The sequence below is a fragment of the Panthera onca genome, chromosome B1, assembly GCF_046562875.1.
Source record: "Panthera onca isolate mPanOnc1 chromosome B1, mPanOnc1 haplotype 2, whole genome shotgun sequence".
Classification (NCBI taxonomy): Eukaryota; Metazoa; Chordata; class Mammalia; order Carnivora; family Felidae; genus Panthera; species Panthera onca.
In genome coordinates this window covers 63975109-63999447 of record NC_138342.1, presented here as the reverse complement: position 1 = coordinate 63999447, position 24339 = coordinate 63975109, and the positions used below count along the sequence as shown (strand labels likewise).

General features: G+C 37.3%; 1 pseudogene; it reads left to right on the top strand.

Moving 5' to 3' along the window:
• The window catches only part of LOC132692391 (PAT complex subunit Asterix pseudogene), a 31759-nt pseudogene extending 7818 nt beyond the window's left edge, over positions 1-23941 (top strand).
• The last annotated feature ends 398 nt before the right edge of the window (positions 23942-24339 follow it).

Sequence of the window (24339 nt, the reverse complement as noted above, 5' to 3'; positions counted from 1 at the left end):
ATTTCAACAGAAGCTGAAATTTTGGCATTAAAGGAAGCAAATACTCAGTAGACTGGATGACTGAATTTTGCTGCCTCAGGGGGCAAATTTTCCTGGCTTAAAAGTTAAATAAATCAATTGTTATTCTATTGCTGCTCAGTATTACTATTCACTGGTTCAAAGACATTTCAAATGAGAAAATATCAAGCATATAATTGCATCCAGCCAAACAAAGTCCAAGGTAAAAAACCCTCACTATTAGGAATTTCTTTCAATGCCGTAAATGTTTATGAAGTGTCCACAATGGAACAAGCACTATGCTACCCACTGGAGGCCAAAGAGAAAATTAAGATAAGGTCTTTTTTTTCTTCCTTTCTTGATTTGCAATAGATCTAGCTTTTATTGGTTAGTACACAGCCCAACAGTGTTAGCTTTGATATTGCCTATGTGGTAGACCTATCATGAGACAATGCAATTAGATCTTAGCTTAGAAATTTTCAGGAGGAAAAACTTCTGATAAAATTAATGATGATGCTAAATTGGTAATTTCCATTTGAAGGGATAAGGAAAATGTGGGTCAGGGGTGTAGGTGAGGAATCCCTTGGCTTCGCACTCAGAGGAGCCTGTGGAGCTATGCTGGTCATCAATCAAAATCCCAAATCCTAGTTTCACTTTGCAGCTTCTTAAACTGTCCATAATCCCATCTTCCTGGTTTCACCTAATAGGTGCTTAATACATTGTTGCTGAACAAATGAAGCAGTAAGTCCAGCATCCCAGCTGAAAGGTAATTCTCCAAGATCCTGTAACCCAAGTTCAAAACCTGCCTAATGCTTTCACTTCCGGGGTCTCCCGAAATAGTTGCTGACCCCGAACAGACAACTGTGGGAGCCACTTGTTCAGGCTTTTGCCCTCCATGGTATACTACTTCTTCATAGAGCTCCATAAACCTCCATCTTATTTATTTTTTTAAGATTTTTCTTTCAAGTAATCTCTATACCCAACATGGAGCTTGAACTCACAACCCTGAGATCAAGAGTTGCATGCACTGCTGACTGAGCCAGCAGACACTGCAGGAAACGCCCATTTCAGAATGAGAGTCCAGAAGCAGAAATTAGAGCTTGATAGTCATTAGAACTTCTTCATGTAATTTAGCTACTTGACAGAGATCTAGTCACCATTTTTAATGGGCAGGTTTGTGTAGAATGAAAATAAAGGGAAAGTCCGAACCTCACTTCTTCTATCTCCTTTCAGCCTTGGGGGCTCAACTTTGTGGGTGAAATGGGTTCTGAGAGTCAACAATAGATTCAAGCATTGCCATCAGGACTTTCAGCTTCCCTCCATGAGTGAAGGAAGTTGAGCATGATCTTTGATCCCTAATTAATGAAGAAGACTCTTGAAACTTACCAGTCTCTCAATCCATTTTCAGGAATAAAATTTAGTTTCGTCATGTTTCTTATGCAAACCTAAGTCATGATGGGAAACTACTCAATGTGGTACCTGATTTCTCTGTATAATAGGTTGCATCTTGGTCTACAACGTAGATGAGGGGTTCTCTGAGGTCCCTACCTCAATGCTTGCCTTTCAAAAGCATTAGATGATCTTTCTTAGCTCTTTGGCTTAGAGATAGAAAGCTACAGTGGGATTTCCTGAAGCTCAGGGCTGAAGCCACAGATCCCTATTCTGTTTCTGTCCCCCTCAACACTAAAAAGGTAGTTTAATTGACTGTTCACTCATTTTCCTTCTAACCAACAGAAGATGCCACTTAGAATATCTTGGATTTGGAAATGGTGAACATATGCTTTAGACTTTATTCTAATCTTGGGCATATGTTCCAGAGCGAGCATGAGAGAGAGAGAGAGAGCTATCTGCTGAGGTTGTTGTGGTTGATGAGAACTCTTCTGTCCTCCCAAAAGAAAGCATAATTCTGGTCTTAACTGGACTTTGTGGTGGCAAGGAAGTTCAGTGATGTAAAATATTTTCGTATGTTGATAGTTTGGAAAAATGCCACATGAATGATACTAATTCTTAAAACTTAATCACTACATGTCCAAATGTCCAAATTACCATCTTTGCCTATTGTTATTTCACATCTATGTTTAATGGCAAGCACACTTAGTCAATCCAAGTATAGCCTTGTAGGTTATCTCATGGTTGAGCATCCTCATCGGTCTTCAATGTTTATTTCCAGCAAAAGAAAAGATGCATGTGTCATGAGCAATATAAAATTAGGAATTCATTCATTCTTTTAGTAATGACTATTTGTTGAGTGTTTACTATGCACAAAACACTGAGTTCAAATTAACTCTATTCTGGAGGCTTTTTTTTTCCCTATTTACTGTTCTTCATTTGTCATGGATGATTGAACTGGCTACATTGGAGTTTATACTTTACTTGTGTGATCAGACTTTATTCTCCTTTGTCTATTTTCTTTTCCTACATTAGCAACAATGGCTACAGTTATGTCTTTTGCTTTAAGTATACATTTCTGAGTGCGAGTGATTTGCAAGTATTTAGAATTTTAAGTCATACACTACCCCTAAGTTTTCTCATTTGTTAAAAAGGATAGGGGTGCCTAGGTGGCTTAGTCAGTTAAGCATCTGACTTTGGCTCAGGGCATGATCTCATGGGTTTGTCAGTTCAAGCCCTACACCAGGCTCACTGTGCAGGCTTACTACTGGCAGCACAGAGTCGCTTCAGATCCTTTGTTCCCCTCTCTCTGTCCCTCCCCTGCTCACTCATGCTCTCTCTCTCTCCCTCTCTATCTCTCAAAAATAAATAGACATTAAAATAAAGGAGATAAAATTTAATACTTGTTTTGCCCATAGCCTTCTAGGATTTTATGATGTTAGTTTATAAATGTTGACTATAAGGGGAAATACTTTTGCAAGCAAAGTTCTAGGGAGTCTTGAGTAAAGTTAAGTAGGTGAAATTTATCTTCTGTATTTCATTTCTCTGTTTTTAGTACCCATCACTCCACAAAGGCCCCAATATCCCTGCCCTAAATGGGAGGAAGAAAAAGGACAAATCAGTTCTGGCACTCATCAGCCATGTAACCTTGGGTAAGTTATTTATCCTCTAGGGCTGGAAGTCTTCATCTGTAAAATAGGGATTACCACAGTACATTCCTCATGTAGTCATTGTGAAGATTAAATAAAATATTGAATGTGAAGCACTCAGCACATGCACACGTCCACATTAAAGGTTAGTAAAAAATTGCTTGGTTTTTATTTTACCAAGTCAAGAAAGAAATGAAAGGAAAAAAAAAACCAATCTCCATATTTTATCACAATCATTTCATGCAAGAAATGACACAGTACCGTTTAAAAAAAAGGACATGATATCAGAATTTATAATTTTAATTTAAAAATTTACTACATGGTCCTCGTTGCTCATATTTCATCATAAATTACTGAAAACTTCATCTTGGATCATCTTTAATCTGCAGACTTGTGTCTGGAAAACACCACAGTGACCTAATTCTCTTTTTCCATCAAAATTTCCCTACCATGGTCTCATTCCCTTGAAGCCCAGTTCTCTTTTCTAACATTACTGCTCATTGGTCTACAGTGAATGCTAAAGGATAAGTGTATTCATCTTTTCAAGAGCATGATTTACATTCTGATATAAGAGGCTTTATCCCAGTAAGTAATAGTAGTGGTGAGAATTCCACACCACCTGGCAATTCTGGTGATAAAAGATTTGGGTACAGGTGCCCTCTTCAGTGTCTTGAACGCCCACCTGCTTCATACATGTATATGGTGGCTCTGTACCCAACTGTCCTTAGGCTTAAGAAACTTAGACCTGCAACAGATAGGCTGGGCCTTTGAACGGTTTCCTTAGCAGCACCTGTGAGACACACTCAAGTATCTCTGCAAATGAAATAATGGTTAGAAGGTTTTCCTGATTGTGTTTCAATTTATGCCACTTCTCCTGGTTAAAGCCTATCATCTTTAGTGGGTCTCTGGCCTCTCATGACCGTGCTGGAGAAATAACTTATTTCTAGTAGGTTTCTTCCAAGGATTGATGTGGAAGAGTCACACCAGGTCCCAAAGGTTGGCCTGCATTCAGCTGGCCATTCGAGGTGGTAAATAACGGGCTTCTCCGGGGGCAAAGACAGGAGTACTAAAATAACAAGATTAGATTCCATTTCAGATGTTGCCAGGGTTAATGGACAGGACAGCATACAGCACACTATTGTGCAATAATGAAGAATATAAGGCTGGGGTCAGAAAACCTTGGTTCAGACCTGAGGTGAGACACTTACCAGCTGTGGAAAACAGTTTCTCTCTCTAAATTTTAGTTTTCTGAAAACAGAGTTAAGAATAGCACCTACATCACAGGCTTGTTAGGAGGATTAAACAAGCTAACTCATGTATAACGTTTTAGCACAGTGCCTGCCCATGGTAAGTGCTAGGTTAATATTAGCTTTGTTATTCTTATGTGCATTGTAACAGGATGTGCCCACTTTACTGCTAGCTTCATTAACCATTTATACTAAGTGTATTTGCTGTTTTAGTCAGAACATACTCTGAAATCACAAAATATGCAAACTCAGGTCCCGATCTGAACAAATGGAAGGCATGTCTTGGAGTTCCCCTCTCAAAAGGTTCCACAGAAATATCCCAGCCTTTACTGAACTTTATTTTACTTCCTCAAATCACCTCTCACTTCTCTTTTGTTGCTACTGTCAGTCCTGTCTTGCCTAGATTGTTTCTAAGAGAGAACTTTCTTTGTTGTTGTTGTTGGTTTGGCGTATTGTGATTGATGGCACATTCTTTAACCATGAGCAAACATGACTTGGGCTGTCTAGTGGGTGGAACATCTCAATTCACATTGTTTCTAAAGAGTAACACTCAATGAGTTGTCTTGAAGTTGTCAGATTGCATAATTATAGTCAATTTTCAATTATCCACATAAATAAAAAGGCTGTCAGTACAGATAACAGAAAATTGCAGCTTCTGAAATTGTGGTTAACCATCCAGCAGAGTTGAGCCTTGCTACTATATATACCCAGTGGCAACACCAACTGGGTTAAAGGAATTTAGCTTCCCTATAATCTCCTCGAAACCCTATTCTTTGATATGAATACTTGGCATTTTCTCAATCTTATGTAAAGGGTTCAGAAATTACAGTTTCGAGTCCTTTCTTCCAATGAGATAACAGCTCCTGTATTTCTGTTAAAACAAATCCAGAGCTGGCTCTGTCATAGGTTTGGGCCTATCTCAGGCAACGTGTCAACCGCATGTCCAAGCCATGATGCATATGATTAATCTCCAATGCACTCAACCCAGAGCGTGAATAACTATACATCTGGCCTGCCTCATCTTCCTGAAGTCAGTTTCAATATATAATTAGAGGGGAAAGTGGCAGCCTGAGACAGCCTATTTCAACAGTGGAACACAGAGATTGCTAGACATTTCTTCTTTACCTAGTCTCCTCTAGTTTTACCACTGATTTTATCCCTTGGGGTCACACAGGACAAATCTATTCTTTTTTTTTTTAATATTTGGAGAAAGCTATTACATCCTGCCTGACATGACCACTAAGAACTGTATGTCCTTGGCTAAATTCTTTCACCCTTCATCCCTCTGAGCTTTTTTTTTTTTTTTTTAAATTCTTGAAAAGGAGGGAATTGGAGTAGGTAATCTATGATAGATCCTTTAATTTTAATATTATTTAATTCTATGAAAATTTCTTTTGATACTAGTATAGAATAGTTTATTAACTATATTACTATATCCTACACTATAAATGTATTTACCATATGTATTATCAAATTTAATCCTCATGATATTCCTTATAGGACAGTTATTTTTATTTATAAGTGAGGAAACAAAGGGTCAAAGAGATTAAGTAAGCCATGCCCTGAGTTTCTGGTACTAGCTCTCTGTTTAAGATAGGTTTTACGTCCACGTTTTATTTTCTTGAGAAATTAACTTTAAAATCCCTAGGCTTAGTTGTCCAAATGTAAAATGGGTTAAATAACAAAACCAAGTTGACTTTCAGTTCAGCAGAAGGTATAGCATATTCTATGGTCGTTGCCACAAGATGTGAGGCTTCAGGAAAACTGGCTAGGCTCATTCAGGCAGGGTAAAGATTTGGAGATTGTTGAGAAATCAACACTAGAATTCATAAGCAAATGAGCCTCTCACCAGGGCCTTAAAAAAAATAAAGACAATATTCTTCAAAGGGGATCATTTCTCCAACATTCTATTCACTGGGGCCTTCAGTATGCCAGGCATTGAAGTAGTCACTTATAGTTAAAAGTTTCTCGTTTATTACTCATAAGAACTTTGTGGAGTACCAGTCAGCACATGTATAATTATCCTCATTTTACATAAGATGAGATTGACACTAATAGTGGATAAATTGTTTGCTCAGCCAGTAAGTGGAATATGAGGATTGTAACCAATGCCTCTGAGCTCCAAGTTCCAGAAACTTTCCACTCTGCCAGGCTTTCCCAAAGTGCGCTTTAGTCCGTACTCATTTTCCAAAATGATTTTCCAAAAAAAGGATGCCACAGTCAACTATGCTTGATGTTGCATACTGTGGTATCCCTTAGAGGTTCACAGAACTTAGTGTATTCAAGGTTCCCAGGAAATTCTGGAAAAGAAATGTGTTTAACAATTTCCTTTCAAACTTTCCCTAAACTTATTTACAAGGGAATTTCAAGTCCAATTAACACATGTTATAATCCTGAAGAATTAAATCCTACTTAACTCTTTTTGAGAAATACTCCACCATACCAGGCTATGTTAGAAAGTAATGTCTACAGAAAAAGATTGTCATTATAAACCAACATTTTCTTCATATTAATATATATACATATATATTTTTCATGAGTTAACTAGTGAAGGTCTTGAGATGAGAAGCCAGGTAGTTACAGCCATTCAACAAATTTCCCTGCTTTTTTTCTTGTTTATTTATTATTTTTGAAAGAGAAGAGAGAGCACAGTGGGGGAGGGGCAGAGAAAGAGAGGGAGACACAGAATCCTAAGCAGGCTCCAGGATCTGAGTTGTCAGCACAGAGCCTGATATGGGGCTCAAATCCATATACCAGGAGATCATGACCTGAGCTGAAGTCAGACACTTAACCGACTAAGCCACCCAGGCGCCCCCAAATTTCCCTGCTCTCACATGAGAGAATAGTATGTACTGTGGAGCTGCATACCTGAGAATACCAGGTGGAAATACCAATACAGTATATATACAAGTGTATGACATATTCTTATGGTACCTATTTTATGTTCTGAAGGATTTTATTTATGCATGGAAAGCACCATTTGCTCCTTCCCCAAATTTCTGCTGTTTGACACATTTTACATTTTTTATTCTAATTTGAATGAAAGAAAAATGTATTTTTTTTGAGATATTATGGAGAACTTTGTGATTGCTTGAATGCATTAATGATGGTAAAGTGTTTTAAAACTGAGATTGGAAATCATTGAACAAGATAATTAAGTTGGATTTAGCTATGAAATTAATATTAAATTCAGCTCTTTAGTCTATTGCTTATTTTTAAGATCTGCCTGCCAATAAACATTGGTTCTGTGGAGGGCTTTAAACATTTTCAAAAGTTGTTTTTTAAGTGGTAATCATGAGTCAATAAGAGTCTTAGAAATTTCTTAGTGAGGTTCATTGTTTAGGAAGTGAAATATAACTCTCAGATGACCATAGCCATGGAGTGACAAAAGCCAGGGATGTGTATTTTATTGAAAGTAACCAGAAAATGAAAGAAACACAAAATAAGTTATTGCTATAGAATGCGTATAAATATCTCTTGATATTTGTCATTCATAGATGCTGTTCAAGTCACCTATTGCTATGTCATAACCAAAATTTAGTGGATTAAAATAACAAGCCTTTTATTATATCTCACAATTTTATGACTCATGAAATTGGGAACAGTTTCGCTAGGTGATTCTTCTGCTCAATATACTGGCAACTAAACCTGTCTAAGTGGTCCATGATGACTTTGCCCGCGTGCCTGGTGCTTTGATGGGACAGCTAGAGAGCTGGGCCTCTCTCTTTCCTCATGTAGTACCAGGACTTCTCTGTGTTCCAGAGTAGTTGGACTTTTTACTTTTCAACAGGGTGGTGAGTCTCCTTACTCAGCAGCTCAGAACTCCAAGAGCAAGTGTTACAAGAGACAGAAAATGAAAATGGTTGGGTTTTTAAGGCCTGGACCTGGAAACAGGCATGATGTCACTTCCACTGTGTTCTGTTAGTCAGAGAATATGGGAGGGTATAGAGTCCATTTCTCAGTAGGAGTATCAAACGATTTGCGGCCACCATTAAACTACCACATGGACCTAAACTGGCAGAAGGGCTTGTGTCATGGAGGAAAATAATACAAACTCTCTTCTGAACTTTTAAACAGGTTAGCCCTTTGGTAGAAATGTCCTTTTAGTCATAAAGCCAAAGTGACACTGTAAAAATATATACAATATGACACATCTAAATCAAGTTGTGTTGTAAAAGAACCACATGTTGGTTCTGACTTTCCATTTGAACATTTCCTCTGTCCTGGTGCGCTTCTTACAAGCTCTTTCAAGTCATTCATCACTCCTTTGCTAATTTTTGTAGCTATGATAGCTAATTTTTGAAGAACATCTCCCAAATAAGTAACAAAATAAACCATCAGGTAAAACAAACCTGCCAATACTAATAACACAATGATTAAGAGGATTATGACTGTTTTCATTGCCTAGTAATGTCAGAGTTGTGCTTTTGCACTGAGCAGAGCTTTGATTTTGATTTGAGGTCTATCTTTGTTCTTATCCATGAAGATTTATAAGGTCTAAAGTACTTCAGAAGAGTTTAGGTATTAAGTATTATTTGGATGAGGCAAAAGAAGTCCTCTGGAGACCCTTTCAACTTTAGCTTTTTTCTTTGACTCTTCCCTTCTGTGTCCCTTCTCCCAAAGCAATGGCCCTTTCTTAGACTGTCGGTGGCTTCATGTGATCCCTCTCACTTAACAGATATTTAATAAAAATTATCTCTTAATGTAAAGAATAATTTTACTTCATGTGAAAATGATCTCACTTCAGGAAGATAATTATACAAACATTCCTCAGTGTATTTTTTCTTTAGAGTCAAACAGTAAGATAGAGCAGGGGTCGGCAAATGACAGCTTGAAGGTCAAATCCACCCAGTTGTGTAATTTTGTAAATAAAGTTTTATTGGAACACAACCACACTCACTTACTTACATATTGTCCATTACTGTTTTCATGCTACAAGGGCAGAGTTGAATAATTGTGCCAGGCACCATATGGCCTGCAAGACTGTCTTAAAATATTTACTATCTGGTTCTTTCAGAAAACTTGGTGCCTGTGTAATGCCTTTGGAATTTTTCTAGAAAACTAATTTGTTTTTGTTTTAAATATACTTTTGTTAATGGGTAATAAAAGATTATTTTGTGTGGGTAATAAAAGATTGAACAAATCATAGTGTTTTAGTATCATGAATAAATAACAAATACACTTTAATAAAACATTGAATTTTGTAGAGATTAAAAAATCTCTCCTCTGTACTGTGTTCTAACTTACTTCTTTTGCTGCTGATCTGCCTTTTGTAATTTACCGAGTAACTTGAAACAAAGGCAGCCTCAGAGCTAAGACACATGAATGTACAAGGAACAAATGAGTCAGACAAGGGAAGTTATGGACATAGTGGCCGAAATTATGTTAATTCAGTTCCTCTGCCTAGCTTTTGAAGACTTGGTTTTGACTCGCATCATGTCTCCATGACTTCCCATGACTCCAGGGAAATCTGTGGACCATTTAGAAGGAAATATATATACTTGCCCACCTCTTGCACTTGTTTGATTGTGCTCTGTCTACATATGAAAGAAAACGGGTGGTTGATAATACCCAGTGTTAGCTAGGTCATTGGCAAACTAGCCTTCTTATCACTATCTGTGAGAGTATAATTTATTTCCATGTTTCTAAAAGGCTGTTTATCTTGTATACTTTCCATTACTTCATTAGGGAAATATTAGCACTTAGAATCCATTGCTAATATTTCCCTAATGAAATAATGAAAAGTATACAAATTTATTTACAAAGACATTTACTGCAGCTGTATTTATAATAGAACATTGGCAACAATTTTTATATCAATCATAAAAGATTAAATGCAGTAGAATAAAGAAAAACTGTGCATAATTTTGAGGTGGAAAATAAGTGACAAAATAGTGCAAACTATTTTTTTAACTGTATACATAATCTATGCATAGAAAAGTCCAAAAGACGTACACTACAAAAGTAATGGTGATGATACTTCAAAGGTAGATTTATGGATAATTTGATTTTGGTTTTGGATTTTTTTTTTCATATTTTCCATAATGGGCATGCATTCATTTTGTGATTAAAATAACAACAAATATTTATTTAAAAGATCATACTAAGGGGAGCCTGAGTGGCTCAGTCAGTTAAGCATCTTTCTGTTGAGTTTCGCTCAGGCCATGATCTCACGGTTCATGAATTCAAGCCCCGTGCTGGGCTCTGTGCTGACGGTGAGGAGCCTGCTTGAATTTCTCTTTCTCCCCCTCTCTCTGCCTTTACCCCATTCATGATCTGTCCCTAAAATAAAATAAAATAAGATAAAATAAAATAAAATAAAACAAAATAAAGAAAATATTAAGAATTTTTAAACATCCTCTATTTATCAACTGTTACCTCAATTGACAAGAAAAGTGAAGAGGCTTTTATTGATTTTCATGGAATTTACTTTGTTGGCTGAATTCATATAATTAAATGAGTATTTGTAATTATGTAGGCATAGCCATGGATTTTAATTTCTCTGTGGCTCCCAAATATTGGTATATACTTTCCAGATGGAGTCTTTTCTATATTTCTTTCCTAAATGCACACATCTTTTTCATCTAAAATAGAAAATATGTTTTCAGAACTAAAATGTTAGCCACAGCCTTTCCTAATAAGAATTCATAATTTAGTATTTACATTATTTAACTTTTTGTGCTGCTCAGTTACATTTACTGAAAGCATGATTTTCAAAGAAAAGTATGAAGACGGAAGACCCAAGAACAGCCTTTCAACATTTAAATATGTATTTTCTTGAGTGTTATGATTATAAAAGATGGTGCAACACTTGCTTAAATCCAGGACAGGACCAGTTTCCCTTCACCATATGAATCAAGTCACTTTCAGTAAAGAGTTTTGTCCTGTAGGCTCCTTTGCTCTCTGGCCTTATAGCTAATGCTGTAGAACAGAGGAGGCCAAGAAATGCAACTGTTAGAGGCCAAAAACACCTGCATGATAACCAGAATCAACTTATGTCTTGAAGTCCACTGAACAGTTCTGGTATTTATATGGCTTTTGGCCAGTGGTTGCTGAGATACTTCGTACTCTATTTCCCTCTTCTGCATCACTTTGCTCTCCCTTCAACAACTACTAATCAGATCGTTTACAACCTAAGCAAATACTTTCTATCAATCTAGCTATAGAATTGATTTCATTCTAATGAAAGACTCACAGAAGCTGTGTGAACTCAAAATGTAAACAGGGTAATTTTCTAGCAACTGTGAAAGAAAATAGAATATTTAGACAACAGGTGGTAAAACAGATTGCATTACGGAAAGTGTTAGCATTCATTAGGAGAGAGTTAATATTAGCTTTGGCCAAAAAGGTAACCAGGAACGTTGTACATAAATGCAAAGTTGTCCATGCTCGCAATCCTGCTAGAAGTCCAAGGAAACCTTCTAATGTTTATTTATTTTTGAGAGAGAGAGAGAGAGAGAGAAAGAGAGCCCAAGTAGGGCGGGGGTGGGGGGAAGACAGAGAGAGAGGGAGACACAGAATCTGAAACAGGCTCCAGGCTCTGAGCTGTCACTTACAGAACCCGATGTGGAGTTTGACCCCACGAACCATGAGATCATGACCTGAGCCAAAGTCAGATGCTTAACTGACTGAGCCACCCAGGTGCCCCCCAAGGAAACCTTTTAGACTCTATAACAGAACTTGCCAAAAACTCTGGGAATCTCAAATTTGGGGCTGTGCGTCTTGTTCTAACTGAAGCCCTTTTTTACATTTGCATTGAGAAAAACAAAGCAGTAACTACATCAAATGTTGGTCTGTGCGGGAAAAGGTTTGAAATAAATGTTAATAGACTAAATTTTTTAAAAAACTTCCATGTTTTTTAATACCACATTTCAAAGCTTATCACAAATGTTACAAATGACCTTATAGATTTCATATATGTCAAGACATTTTTATTTTCATTTACATTATATGCAGTGAGAATCTCACAGGGGAAACAAAATATTATTGTAAATATGAAAGGTGAGAGAACAAGTATTTACCATTTAATTTCAATATATACAGTTGCCAGTTCAGCATTTTGCCACTTTGTATACTTTGAACAAATTGTCACTAATTATATATTTAGTTCCAATGCATGGAAACAAGCAGAAAGAAATTTCCTTGAAAAAGATCCATATCATAATTGTTTCATGCTAACATACTGTCAACACATTTGAGCTTTCCAGTTAATTGTGGTTAACTCGAGAAATAAGATCTTTTGAGTATCAAATTTATCACTTCAAATCCTTAGATTAATTGCTGAGTATAACTTCTCATACCTCATTCAGTAGCTTCTTCAATGACAATTATTTGGGGCAACTGGGTGGCTTGTGACCAAGCCAGTTAAGTGTCTGACTTTGGCTCAGGTCATGATCTCACAGTTCATGAGTTCGAACCCCAAATCAGGCTCTGTGCTGACAGCTCAGAGCCTGGAGCCTGCTTCGGATTCCGTGTCTCCCTTTCTCTCTGCCCCTCCCCAGCTTGCTTTCTCTCTCTCTCTCTCTCTCTCTCTCTCTCTCAAAAATAAATAAACATTAAAAAACATAAGGATTATTTGATGGTGATGATGCTGGAGATGGTGCCCTCCCAGGATGGAATGTCATGTATGCTGTTTGTAGGTATTACCTGATACTGATTTTTACTTAACAATATTCAGCCCCTTATTAATATGACCTTCACTTTTTGATTAAGCGCAAGCATTTTAAGACCTGTGAAAAGCGGATGATTTTGTAAATCTCAGGTTCCTTCTTTCCAAGAGTCTCTAAACTCTTGTTTCTATCTTACTTTTCATGTCTGACATGTTATCAAACTCTGATCTACTGGAAAACATACTGAAAAAAAAAAAAATACGGGCTTTGCAGTTAGATACCTTAAGTTTCAATTCTTGCTTTTGCTATTTTTTTGTCTGAGCTATGATCTGAATGTTTGTCTCCCTGAAAAATTCATGTTGAGATCCTACCCCCAAATGATGGTATTAGGACATGGGGTCTTGGGGAGGTGATTAGGTCATGTGGGAAGAGTCCTTACTAATGGGATCAGTGCCCCTATGAAAAAGGCGCCAGAGAGATCCCTAGCTCCATTCACCATGTGACTTTACAGGTGAAAGATGGCCACCTGGGAAGCAGGCTCTCACCAGACCCTGGACCTGCCAGCTTCTTAATCTTGGACTTCAGAACTTTGAGAAATAAATGTTTGTTGTTTCTAAGCTAGCCAGTTTATGGCATTGTGTCATAGCACTCTGAACAAACTAAGACAGTCTGAGTTTAGGAAGTTTTCACAATCTTTAGAGATTTTGAGTGGCTACATGTGGAAAAGTGGTTAGTTAGGGCAATAAGAAGACTTGCTTTTGGTGATTGCTGTCCCAGGTCTTAAGCTGGGTCTGATCATAAGCATTCTTGAGATGGCATTTGTCCTTCTTAGTAAGTAAACGCTTCAAGTTTAGAAAGGTTTAAAATACTCCAAATTAAAAAAAAAAAGCAATAAAATCAATCCAATCCAGTCCAATGAAATAAAATAATCCAAATCAGGGCACCTGGCTGGTTTAGTCAGTAGGGGATGCAACTCTTGATCTCAGGGTTGTAAGTTTGAGTCCCATGTTGAGTGTAGAGTTTACTTAAAAAGAAAATCTTTAAAAATAATAATAGTAATCTAAATAATACTGTAAAAATTCTCATATTTAAGAAGCAATCTGTACACATTTAGCATTCTTTTTTTTTTTATAACCAGCTCCTAAATATACATGCCTGTCTGTTAACAATTTCACATCATTAATACTTCTCAGTGAAGAATTTCCTAATTGACTGAATTAGTTACTCTACTATACAGAGTCTTTTCTTTTCCTATGTAAATTAAAATATATTTTAACTGAGATTTATTGATCTGCTCATATATATATATGTATGCAACAGATACTTACTGAGCTCCTAAGGGGATCAGATATTCTAGCTGCCTTGCTAGGAATATTCGAGCAAATAAACTAGATGAGGTTGCTGCTCTTGTCCAGTTTACATGCCAGTGGAATTAGACAACAAACAGTTAAGAACATTTCAGATAGTGATACTTGTTACTCTAAAGGAAATAAAACATTGATTGGACGGGGAGAAACAAGAGGAAGTTTAATTGACACAGGGGGGTGGGGAACAGCCTAATCTTGTTGCAGAGTCCTCTTGTCATGAAGACAGAGAGTGGTTCTGCAAGCCAATTTCTTAATTCTTAAAAAAAAAAATGTCTTTTGAGAGAGAGAGATAGTACAGGAGCAGGGGAGGGACAGAGAGAGAATCCCAAGCAGGCCCCAAGCTGTCAGCACCAACCTCTATACAGGGCTCGATCCCAGGATGGTGAGATCACGACCTGAGCTGAAATCAAGAGTTGGATGCTCAACCGACTGAGCCACCCAGGCGTCCCTGAATGCATTTTTAGTATTTCAATTTAAAGAAGACTGTAAGATATTTTATGTTTGAATGTTGACATATGCAAATAATTCAAAATATATGTTTCCTTGATTGTATACTAAATTCGGCTACAAGTAATACTTTAATTTAGGTCTATATTCCTTAACTAGAAGGCTCATTTGACCTTTCTCTTTCTTAAGTTTTAATGCATTTGATGAGTTTGTAATTTTTACAGCTGTTCTTTAGTTTTTGTGGGTTTTTTTTTGATAGCTTTGAAAACCATTTTACCATTGACTTGTGTTGGCAAAAATTCAGGAAAGACAATAAATCATCAACAAAGTGTCAATTTATCTCTTTTATATTACCTTTTTTAAAAAGCCTCTAATTTCAATATCTGAAAAACTACTCACTGGAAGAGAGAAAGTTTAAGACTTTTTTTTTCTAATGATGGCAAAACATTTACACACTAGATGGCAAATTAACTTTTTTTCCCTCATCCGATTTGTACAATTCTACGATTTGGGATTCCATTCTAGAGCTAGCTCAAATGTGTATATTACTTTAGTAATAATAATAATAATGATGATAATAATAACAGCAATAAAAATAGTAACTTGCTATACTGGGTAAGTTAAGATTAATCTTGATTCCCTTCCAACCCTTGAGAACAGGAAGAAGTTCTCACACGAGTTCTCCCTCTCTCCTGGAAGATCTATGAGCTGAATAGTAGCACTAGTTTCTACATTTCATCTCAGTGATATTTGAATGTAGAGCTCTAGAACAAATATTGGAAAGAAGGAAGTAAGGCCAAGATTCAAGAAGGTTGAAGAAATTATGAGGAGTTAATTATCTAATTTAAGTGAGTTTAAGGCATTTAATCTTTTTAAGTTATATCCAGATGAATGTTAAGATGCTCTTGGCTACAATAACAGAAATCCTCACAGAAATGACTTAAATGATAACATTTATTTTCTCATATAACAAAGAGTCCAGAGGCAGGACACGATCAAAATTTGGCTAATTTAATGGCTCAGTGATGTCATGAAGGATTTGGGTTCTTTGCATCCCTCTGCTTTGCTGTCCTCAGGAATGGTTTTAACCCTTTATTTTTCTCTTTGCTCAAAGATGGCTGTCAGTAGGCATCAGTCTCTAAACTTTAATTATGATCAGGAGGTGGGGATGGGAATCTGGTTTCTTAAAATCACATAGCTGTATGGGAAATATGCTATTTATGGAGTAAATAGAAATAGGTGTTTGGTAGACAACATTATGATTATTTTGAACTACTAAAAGAGTTTGCAAATGAGATCAAGGTCAAATGTGATCAAGGTCCTTACCTTGCCATCTCTGGTGGTTTTTAAATCCTGGCCTACACCTGCTAATTCTGATTCACTTCATCTGGGATGGGGCCTGGGCTTAGATGGGTTTTAAAAGCTCCCCAGGTGATTCAGAGGCACCTGTGTGGCTCAGTCGGTTAAGCATCCGACTCTTGATTTCTGATCAGGTCATGATCTCACAGTTCATGAGATCGAGCCCTGAGTTGGGCTCCACGCTGACAATGCAAAGCCTGCTTGGAATTCTCTCTCCCTGTCTCTCTGCCACTCCCCGCTTACACGCTCTCTCTCTTAAAATAAATAAATAAATAAATAAATATTAAAAAAATAAAATCTCCCCAGGTGATTCTAATATACAACTGGCTTGTGAACCATTACTGTAAAGAGACTATTTTAAGCAGGATGATGACAGAGTCAGATTTGGAAGAATTGCCTAAGGAGAAATTGTCTAGAATGGGAGGAAAACTTGAGGAGTGGTATGAGAGTTGGAAGTCAAGAGTGTCTGGAACCCAAGAAAGAGGGAATGGCCATCAGTGTCAAATTCATTACAGAGGTCAGGACTGGACCTAAAAAGAGACTATTGGATTTTTCTTATTAGCATCATTTACAAGAGTAACTTTAAATAACTCGGAGAAGAGAAATTGAAATTCGCTTGGGTAGAGTGGTTAATAGAAGGGCAAAAAGGGAGGGCATTTGGTTGTGAAGGGATGATCACTATAGAAAATATGGGGACTTTTATAATTTAGCATGGAATTTACTTGAGGTATTTATATGTTGAGAGCAATGAATCTATTTCACCATTAGCATGGATGAAAGTGATTTCTATGTTTTCTATTGCAATAAGCCCAATATGAGTGGATCCCCTGACATGAAGACCAATGTGACATATACTGTGAGAAAACACCACCACTCTTTCCACTGTGGTAAGAGTATGCCATCCTTATAACAAGTAGGTTTTCTATTCAGCACTGGTCAGATCACATCCAGAGAACTGTATTTCACTTTGGGCATCATTCTTCAACACCTTTTAGGAGGTTTATCAACAAATTGGGGGCCATTCCAAGGAAAGTAAGTAATCAAAATATTAGAGGAAATCAAAACCATGTCATATGACATATAGTTAAAAAAAACTGGGAATATTTTGCCTGGGGGAATAAAAAGATTTGAGAGGACATAATATTTTATATTTTTGAAGGCCATGAGATGGAAAATGAAGGAGGTTCCCATTAATGCTTGGAAGACAATATTTTGGCTATAACCAAAGCAAAATTATACTGGGGGGGGGGGCTAGAAAAATAGAGATAGCTTTTTTCCAGTCAGAATAGGTATGACTTAATGGAATAGAGAGGCAGTGGCCTTCTTGAGAGCAGGAAAATTGGGTGCTTTAAATAAGGGAGAAAATACATATGGAACAAGAGAATGAATCCAATGGCCAAGCAAGTAGAAATGGGTTAAGGCAAAGCACTTATATGCTTGGATGGCAATATGGTTCCTCTAAGCAATTAAAGTATAAAGAATGATATAAATCAGAAGAGACAGGAATCCTAATACTAGGTAAAACCTGTGAGGATTTGGTTTTATGATCTTACATCTCTATATCTAGAGGTATGTATCTTTATATATCTCTATAATACATGCTCATTATTACAAAAAATTCAAACAATATACAAGCATACAAAATAAAAAGAGAATATTTTTTTCATACCCGCAGGCTTACAATGAATGCTATTTATTACTCACCCATGTTCAGAACCAAGGAGGTAGAGAGTTGGTCAGATAGACACCAAAATGTCAGCTTTGTTACTGTTACAGCTATTACAGAATGTGGCCTGTGTGGGAGACAGCAGTGAGCCTTGCTAATACCAATTCCCTGGATAGCACTCAAATGCCCCAGTCATCAGGAATACTATACAACCTAAGAATGTCCACCTCCATAAAACTTACAGCATGGAATGGAGGAGCGGAGGAGTGGGTTCTGTTGAGGTCTGATTCCCAGCAGGGGGAAAGACATGCTGTGACTAATTTACACCTGTTCACTTCTTTTGCAAACCTAACCCTCTACCATCTACAGGAGTGATATTTCTCTAATGCCTGCTCCTTACCTGGAAATAAGAGTTGGAGAGAATAAGCTTGTTCCATCATATTACCCAGACACCTCCAAGGAGAGGAATAGGAATAAGGGCCAAGGTCACAAGTGTGAGGGAAACTCTTCCTCCAGTGAAACAAAAAATGTGGGAATGACTTGTTTCCACCATCCTCACCACAGGAAACCACTACTAACAGTGTGAAATTGTTTGGAATTTATCCTTCTAGACTGCTTTTTTTTTTTTTGCAGATGGATACAACCTTTACAGTTTTTTGTACAAAAAATCAGAACATTATGTAAACTATTTTATTATCTCTTAATTTTGCTTAACAATATATTGTAGACATTTTTCAAATAGATGTATATAGATGCAATGTATTATTTAAAAAAAATTTTTTTAATGTTTATTTATTTTTGAGAGAGACAGAGACAGAACATGGGTGGGGAGGGGCAGAGAGAGGGGAGACACAAAATCCAAAGCAGGCTCCAGGCTCTGAGCTGTCAGCACAGAGACTGATGCAGGGCTCAAGCTCACAAACCGTGAGATCATGACCTGAGCCGAACTCAGTCGCTTAACCGAGTGAGCCAACCAGGTGCCCCTCAATGTATTATTTTTTAATGTCTATTTATTTATTATGAGAGAAAGCGTGTACATGGACAGGGAAGGAAGGGGCAGAGAGAGAGACATAGAGAGGGAGAATCCCAAGAGGGAGAATACCAATCCCACTGGTAGTGCAGAGCCTGATTCAGGGCTCGATCTCACCAACCATAGGATCATGACCTGAGCTGAAATCAAGAACTGGACACTTACCCGATTTAGCCACCCAGGCGCCCCTCCAACATATTATTTTTAATAGTACTTAGAATTTTGGTGAATTAACAGTTCTTCTATTGATTGACATTTAAATTCTTCCTATTTTTTTATTACTATTAAAAATAATGACTTGTAAAAGATCTTTGTGTATTCAAGGACATGGACTCTCATTAGTGCTGTTTCAGGTGTAATGAGCCGCTTGGGGCTGAATATATTTAAGCACAGACAGATGGTGACTTGGCAGGTATCATTTAAGAAACGGCGGAGGCTGCAAATGAGCAGTTAGAGCGGAAGACAGTTGTGAGCTGCCCCATGGAACTCTGGCGAGTGAAGGAATTGTGTAATATCAGTTGTAAAAGTTATTCCAGCCTTAGCAAGTTAGTTCTGCCTCACATGCATCTGCTCAAGTTGCTGGAAAGTGTACCTTTTGTTCCTGAACAGACCTTCTCCCCACAAGATCTGTATTATCTTTGCTCACTAACTCAGCAAGAGATTTCCTGACCAAAGTTTCCAAGAAACCCAGGGAAGAAATTATATCAGTGCGTGACCTTTGAACCCAATATCTCAGCTGTTTACCATTTTCTAGTGAATTTTCACAGTGCCTCTGCAAACCAGGTCATCAAGATAAGGGAAGAGGCAGCCAAGATTTTAATGGCAATAGCCAACATTACCTTTTGTTTTCAAGTGGGGGGAAAGTGTGACTATTTATAATCACTTCCGAGTGAATGTTTCCTCTACTTTTTTTTTTCCGTGAGCCCAAATGTGGAGCCTTTAAGAATATTAACTTGTCAGCATTGTCCAGAAATTTTTTTATAGGTAGGTAGTATGAAATTAAAGGCTGCTGCTGACTCTGAAGTTATATGACTGACATTTGCTGTTTTTGAAAAGAAACTCTAGAATAGTTTCTTTAAAACTTTATTTGGAAATAATTTCATTACAGAAAAGTTCCATGAATAGTACAAGGAACACCCATATGCTCTTTACCCAGAACCTCTCCCTCTCCTCTCTTTTCCCTTTCTCCCTCTGTCTCCCTATTTCTCTCTCAGATATATGGATATATATGTGTGTGTGTGTATACACACACACACACACACACACATATATCCACGTATACATACATGCATTTACATATTTCTTCTGAACTTTCAAGAATCAGTTATATATGCCTAAAGATAAAAATATTCTGTTACACAGCCACAATACAGACTTCAGTTTTAACACTGTGTCCTTACTTAATTTAATAAGAAACCAATATAAATCAATGTTTCCAGTTCTCACCTTTGACTCAAGTTCTAGAACAATATTTTCAGGTCTTAGTAGATATTTCTAGTTTGTTTTTCTACAAGCACTCCAACTATTTTTACACATGCCCCATGCTCCAAACTTTGTAAATCCCTGTCTTTGTTTGAATTTCCTTTGAAAAAAGAGCCTGAGATAAGGGCTTAAGCACCAGTAGTTTTGAAGGAGATGATTCCATGGGGCCAGAGTTAAAGCATAGGAGAGAATGAGACAGGGAAGAAGGGAAAGCTGACCATGTAACGGTGCATTATCAAGGTCACCCTTGAGGATAGGTCCTACGTCACCTCCTGAGAAGCATACAGAATGGCTCTCAGAATTGTCCACATAAATGATAGCATGCAGGAGTATTTAACGGGGTTGTGATATCCCATTGGTTAAGAGTTACCTTTGGGAGGCTCTATTTTCCTCATCTGAAGGCTGAATTTCAGTTTATGAAATACCCTTTTGGATTTGATGTTAGTAATACTAAGTTGACACAAGAATTTTTGAATTTTCTGAACAGATAGATGCTTTTGCTACAAAGTCAAATCAGTCCTTCTAAAAAAAGGAAAAACCAGTTTTGTCAATGTGGATGCCAATATCAAAGGGAAATTATTTTTTTTTGGGTACTTGCATCAATGATAAGAAAACTTTTAAGTATTCTTGGAACAATTTGGATAGGTGAATATACTTTTCCAACTGTAAATTTACAAAATCTAATTCACAAAATATTTCTGATAAAAATTTAAGATCTAAATTGAAATATGCTGTGAATGTAAAACACACACTTGATTTTGACGACCTTATATTAAAAAAGAATTTATAACATCTTGTTAATAATTTTACTATTGATAATATGCTAAAATTATACTTTGACATATTGAATTAAATGAAATATACTATTAACTTTATTTCATCTGTTTCTTTTAACTATTTTTAATTTAGCTACTAGAACATTTAAAATCACACATCTGACTACATTGTATTTCAATTGGACAGTGCTACCCTAGAAAATTCCCTGTGAAACTTAGGTATCAATAAAGTAATTGAGTAAGGTAGCAGGATATAAAATTAACGTGCAATATTCAAATCTCTGAAATCTCAAATCTCTTAACGCCCCTTTTCAGAGGCATCAAAAAAAGGTAAAATATCTAGGAAGTTTACAAGAAATGTTGAATACATATACAAAGAAAGTTATAAAACATTCCTGAAAGACACACAAAGAAACTGAAATGAATTGAAATACGTCCCTTATTCTAGTCTCAAAATCATTAAGATAATCAGTTCTGTACCTAATTTGGAATTTTAACATGATCCCTATAAAAACACCAACACTTTTTTTTTTATTCTGGAGCTAGACAAGTTGATAGGAAATAAAGTTCATATGGAAAAATAAACATCCGAGAATATCTAGGAAAACACGGCAAAGTAAAAGCTACTCTGGGAGAGAATAGCCATGCCAGCTATTAAAATACTCTGCAAGACCTCTATAATTAGAACCATATGATGCCAGCACACACATAATCAAACAGACCAATGAAATAGAATTAAAAGCCCAGAAATAGACCCAAATGTGTATGGAAATCTCATATACGATAATGATGGGATCTCAAATCCCTGGGGCAAAGATGGACTTTTTAATAAATGCTATTGAGACAACCGGGCAGCCGTTTGGGAAAAGATGAAATTAGATTCATTCCTCACACCTCACATAAAAATAAACTCCAAATGATTCAGAGATAAAATGTAAAAAATTAAACTATACAAGCACTGGAAGAAATACAGAATACTGGTGAATACAACTTTAATGTCAGTGTAGAAAAAACTTCTAAGGATGACTCAAAATTCAGATGTAAAAATAAGTCTCACATTAAAAAACCTTCTTGCATGAGTGCACAGGCAGAAACATACCATAAGCAAAGTCAAGAGTCAAATGACAAAATTATAAGAAAAGTTTTTGCAGCGTGTATCAGAGATAAAGGGCTAACACTTCTAATATAGAAAGAATTTCTAAATATTGGAAAAAAAATTAAAAATCCTATTGCAAATAGGGAAGAGACATGAAAAACAACTCACACACACACACACACACACACAAAAGATACAAAAATCAATATGTGATCCTGGAGCACATTCTGTAAAAGAGGAGGGAAAAAATTATGTAAAGGACATTATTGGGGCAATTGACAAAACTGGAATGTTGGATAAATGTATTCGTTTTATATTTCCCGAATTTGATTACTATAGTGTGTTTATGTAAAAAAATATCTTTGTTCTTAAGAAATACACTCTTAAGTATTAAGGGGTAAAGGAGTGTGATACAAATGGCTCAGGAACGTGTGTGTGTATGTGTGTGTGTATCTAATTCTCATTAAAGCTCGGGACACCTACTGGTTTAGAGCAGGGGTTGGGAAACTGTCTCTGTAAAGGCCTGGCAGTGAGTATTTTCTTTGTGGACCGGATGGTCTTGGTGGCAACTACTTAACTGTTGTTGGAGCACAAAAGCAGCCGTAAAAAAATACATAAATGAATGCCTGTGCTCTAATAAACTTTATTGTAAAAAGTGGTGGCTGATAACTTGAACATTTTGCAATGTAATGTACATAAATGTTGAATCAACTACACCTAAAAACTAAAATAACATTGCATGTCAACTATACTTCAATTCAAAAGAAAAGAAAAACAGGTGGCAGGATTCCCCCCGCCCCATTGCCGCCCATCAAGGTTATGTTAATTTTGGTAAGAATAGATACTGGGGAAACAGAGGTTTGGCTACAAAGTACTTTGTGCAGGACCCGGTATTTAATTTCTAAGTAGTAGATAGTGGGTTTTTTTTTTCAGTCATAAATAGACTTTTTTTTTTTTTAATTTTGTTTTTTTAACGTTTATTTATTTTTGAGACAGAGAGAGACACGGCATGAACGGGGGAGGGGCAGAGAGAGAGGGAGACACAGAATCGGAAGCAAGCTCCAGGCTCTGAGCCATCAGCCCAGAGCCCTACGCGGGGATCGAACTCGCGGACCGCGAGATCGTGACCTGAGCTGAAGTCGGACGCTTAACCGACTGAGCCACCCAGGCGCCCATAAATAGACTTTTAAAACACTTTTATTTTAAAACTAAACTTACAGAGGGAAGCAAAACAACTCCTCTAACAATACATCAGGCCCACGGAGGAGCCGGGCAAAGCGCTGGGGTACAAGCCGCAGTCAACTGAGTGTTCTCAACGCTGAACTCCATGAACCTGCTTGGCAGGAGGTTCAGCACGTGCAGCCTCCTGCTCAGGCGGAAGTGGTGCATCTGGGTCGCTGTCTACTGCTCCTTCATCAGTGTGGCCAACTTCTGGAGCTTTGAGGACCCTAAGTGGATGACAAGTATCCACGTGCTGTCCATCTCTGCCGTGGTGATGTCGTATCTGCAGAACCCTCAATGCATGAATGCCCCCTGGTGATGTCAGCCTAGGACCACTCTATCCATTCCCTAGGCCTAGCCCCTTGCGGTGCAGCCTCCTGCCCTCAGCTGCGGTTCTGGGCTTCCCTGAGTGACAGAGTCACAGTGTCCTCACCTAGGTGGAGGGAGCCTGATGCTTTCTTTTCCCGGGATTCTGCTTCTGCTGGGCAGAAGGAAATACCCTAGGCCTATCCCTCCCCTCTGCCTTCTTCACCCTGCCTGCTCCAGGCAGATATGCTATCCTTGTCTCTAGGTGCAGCCACTCACCTTTCAAAAAATATTTAAAATTTTTTTTTTATTATTTTAAAGAGAGAGAGAGAGAGAGAGAGAGAGAGAAATAGAGAGGGAGGAAGGGGTAGAGAGAGAGGGAGACAGAGGACCGGAAGCAGGCCCTGTGCTGACAGCAGGGAGTGCAACACAGGGCTTGAACTCACAAACCTTGAGATCATGACTTGAGCTGAAGTCCGATGCTCAACCCACTGAGCCACGCAGGCGCCCCTTCACTCATTTATCTATTCAAACTAGTTAATGATGAAGTTTTGCATTCTGGCAAAAACACACACACACAAAACCAAAAAACTAAACTTACAGAAAACGTGAAAGAATAGTACAGATAATACCCATATACACTTTACCCAGATTCTGTAACTTTAAAATATTTTGCCTCATTTGCTTTATTCTCCATT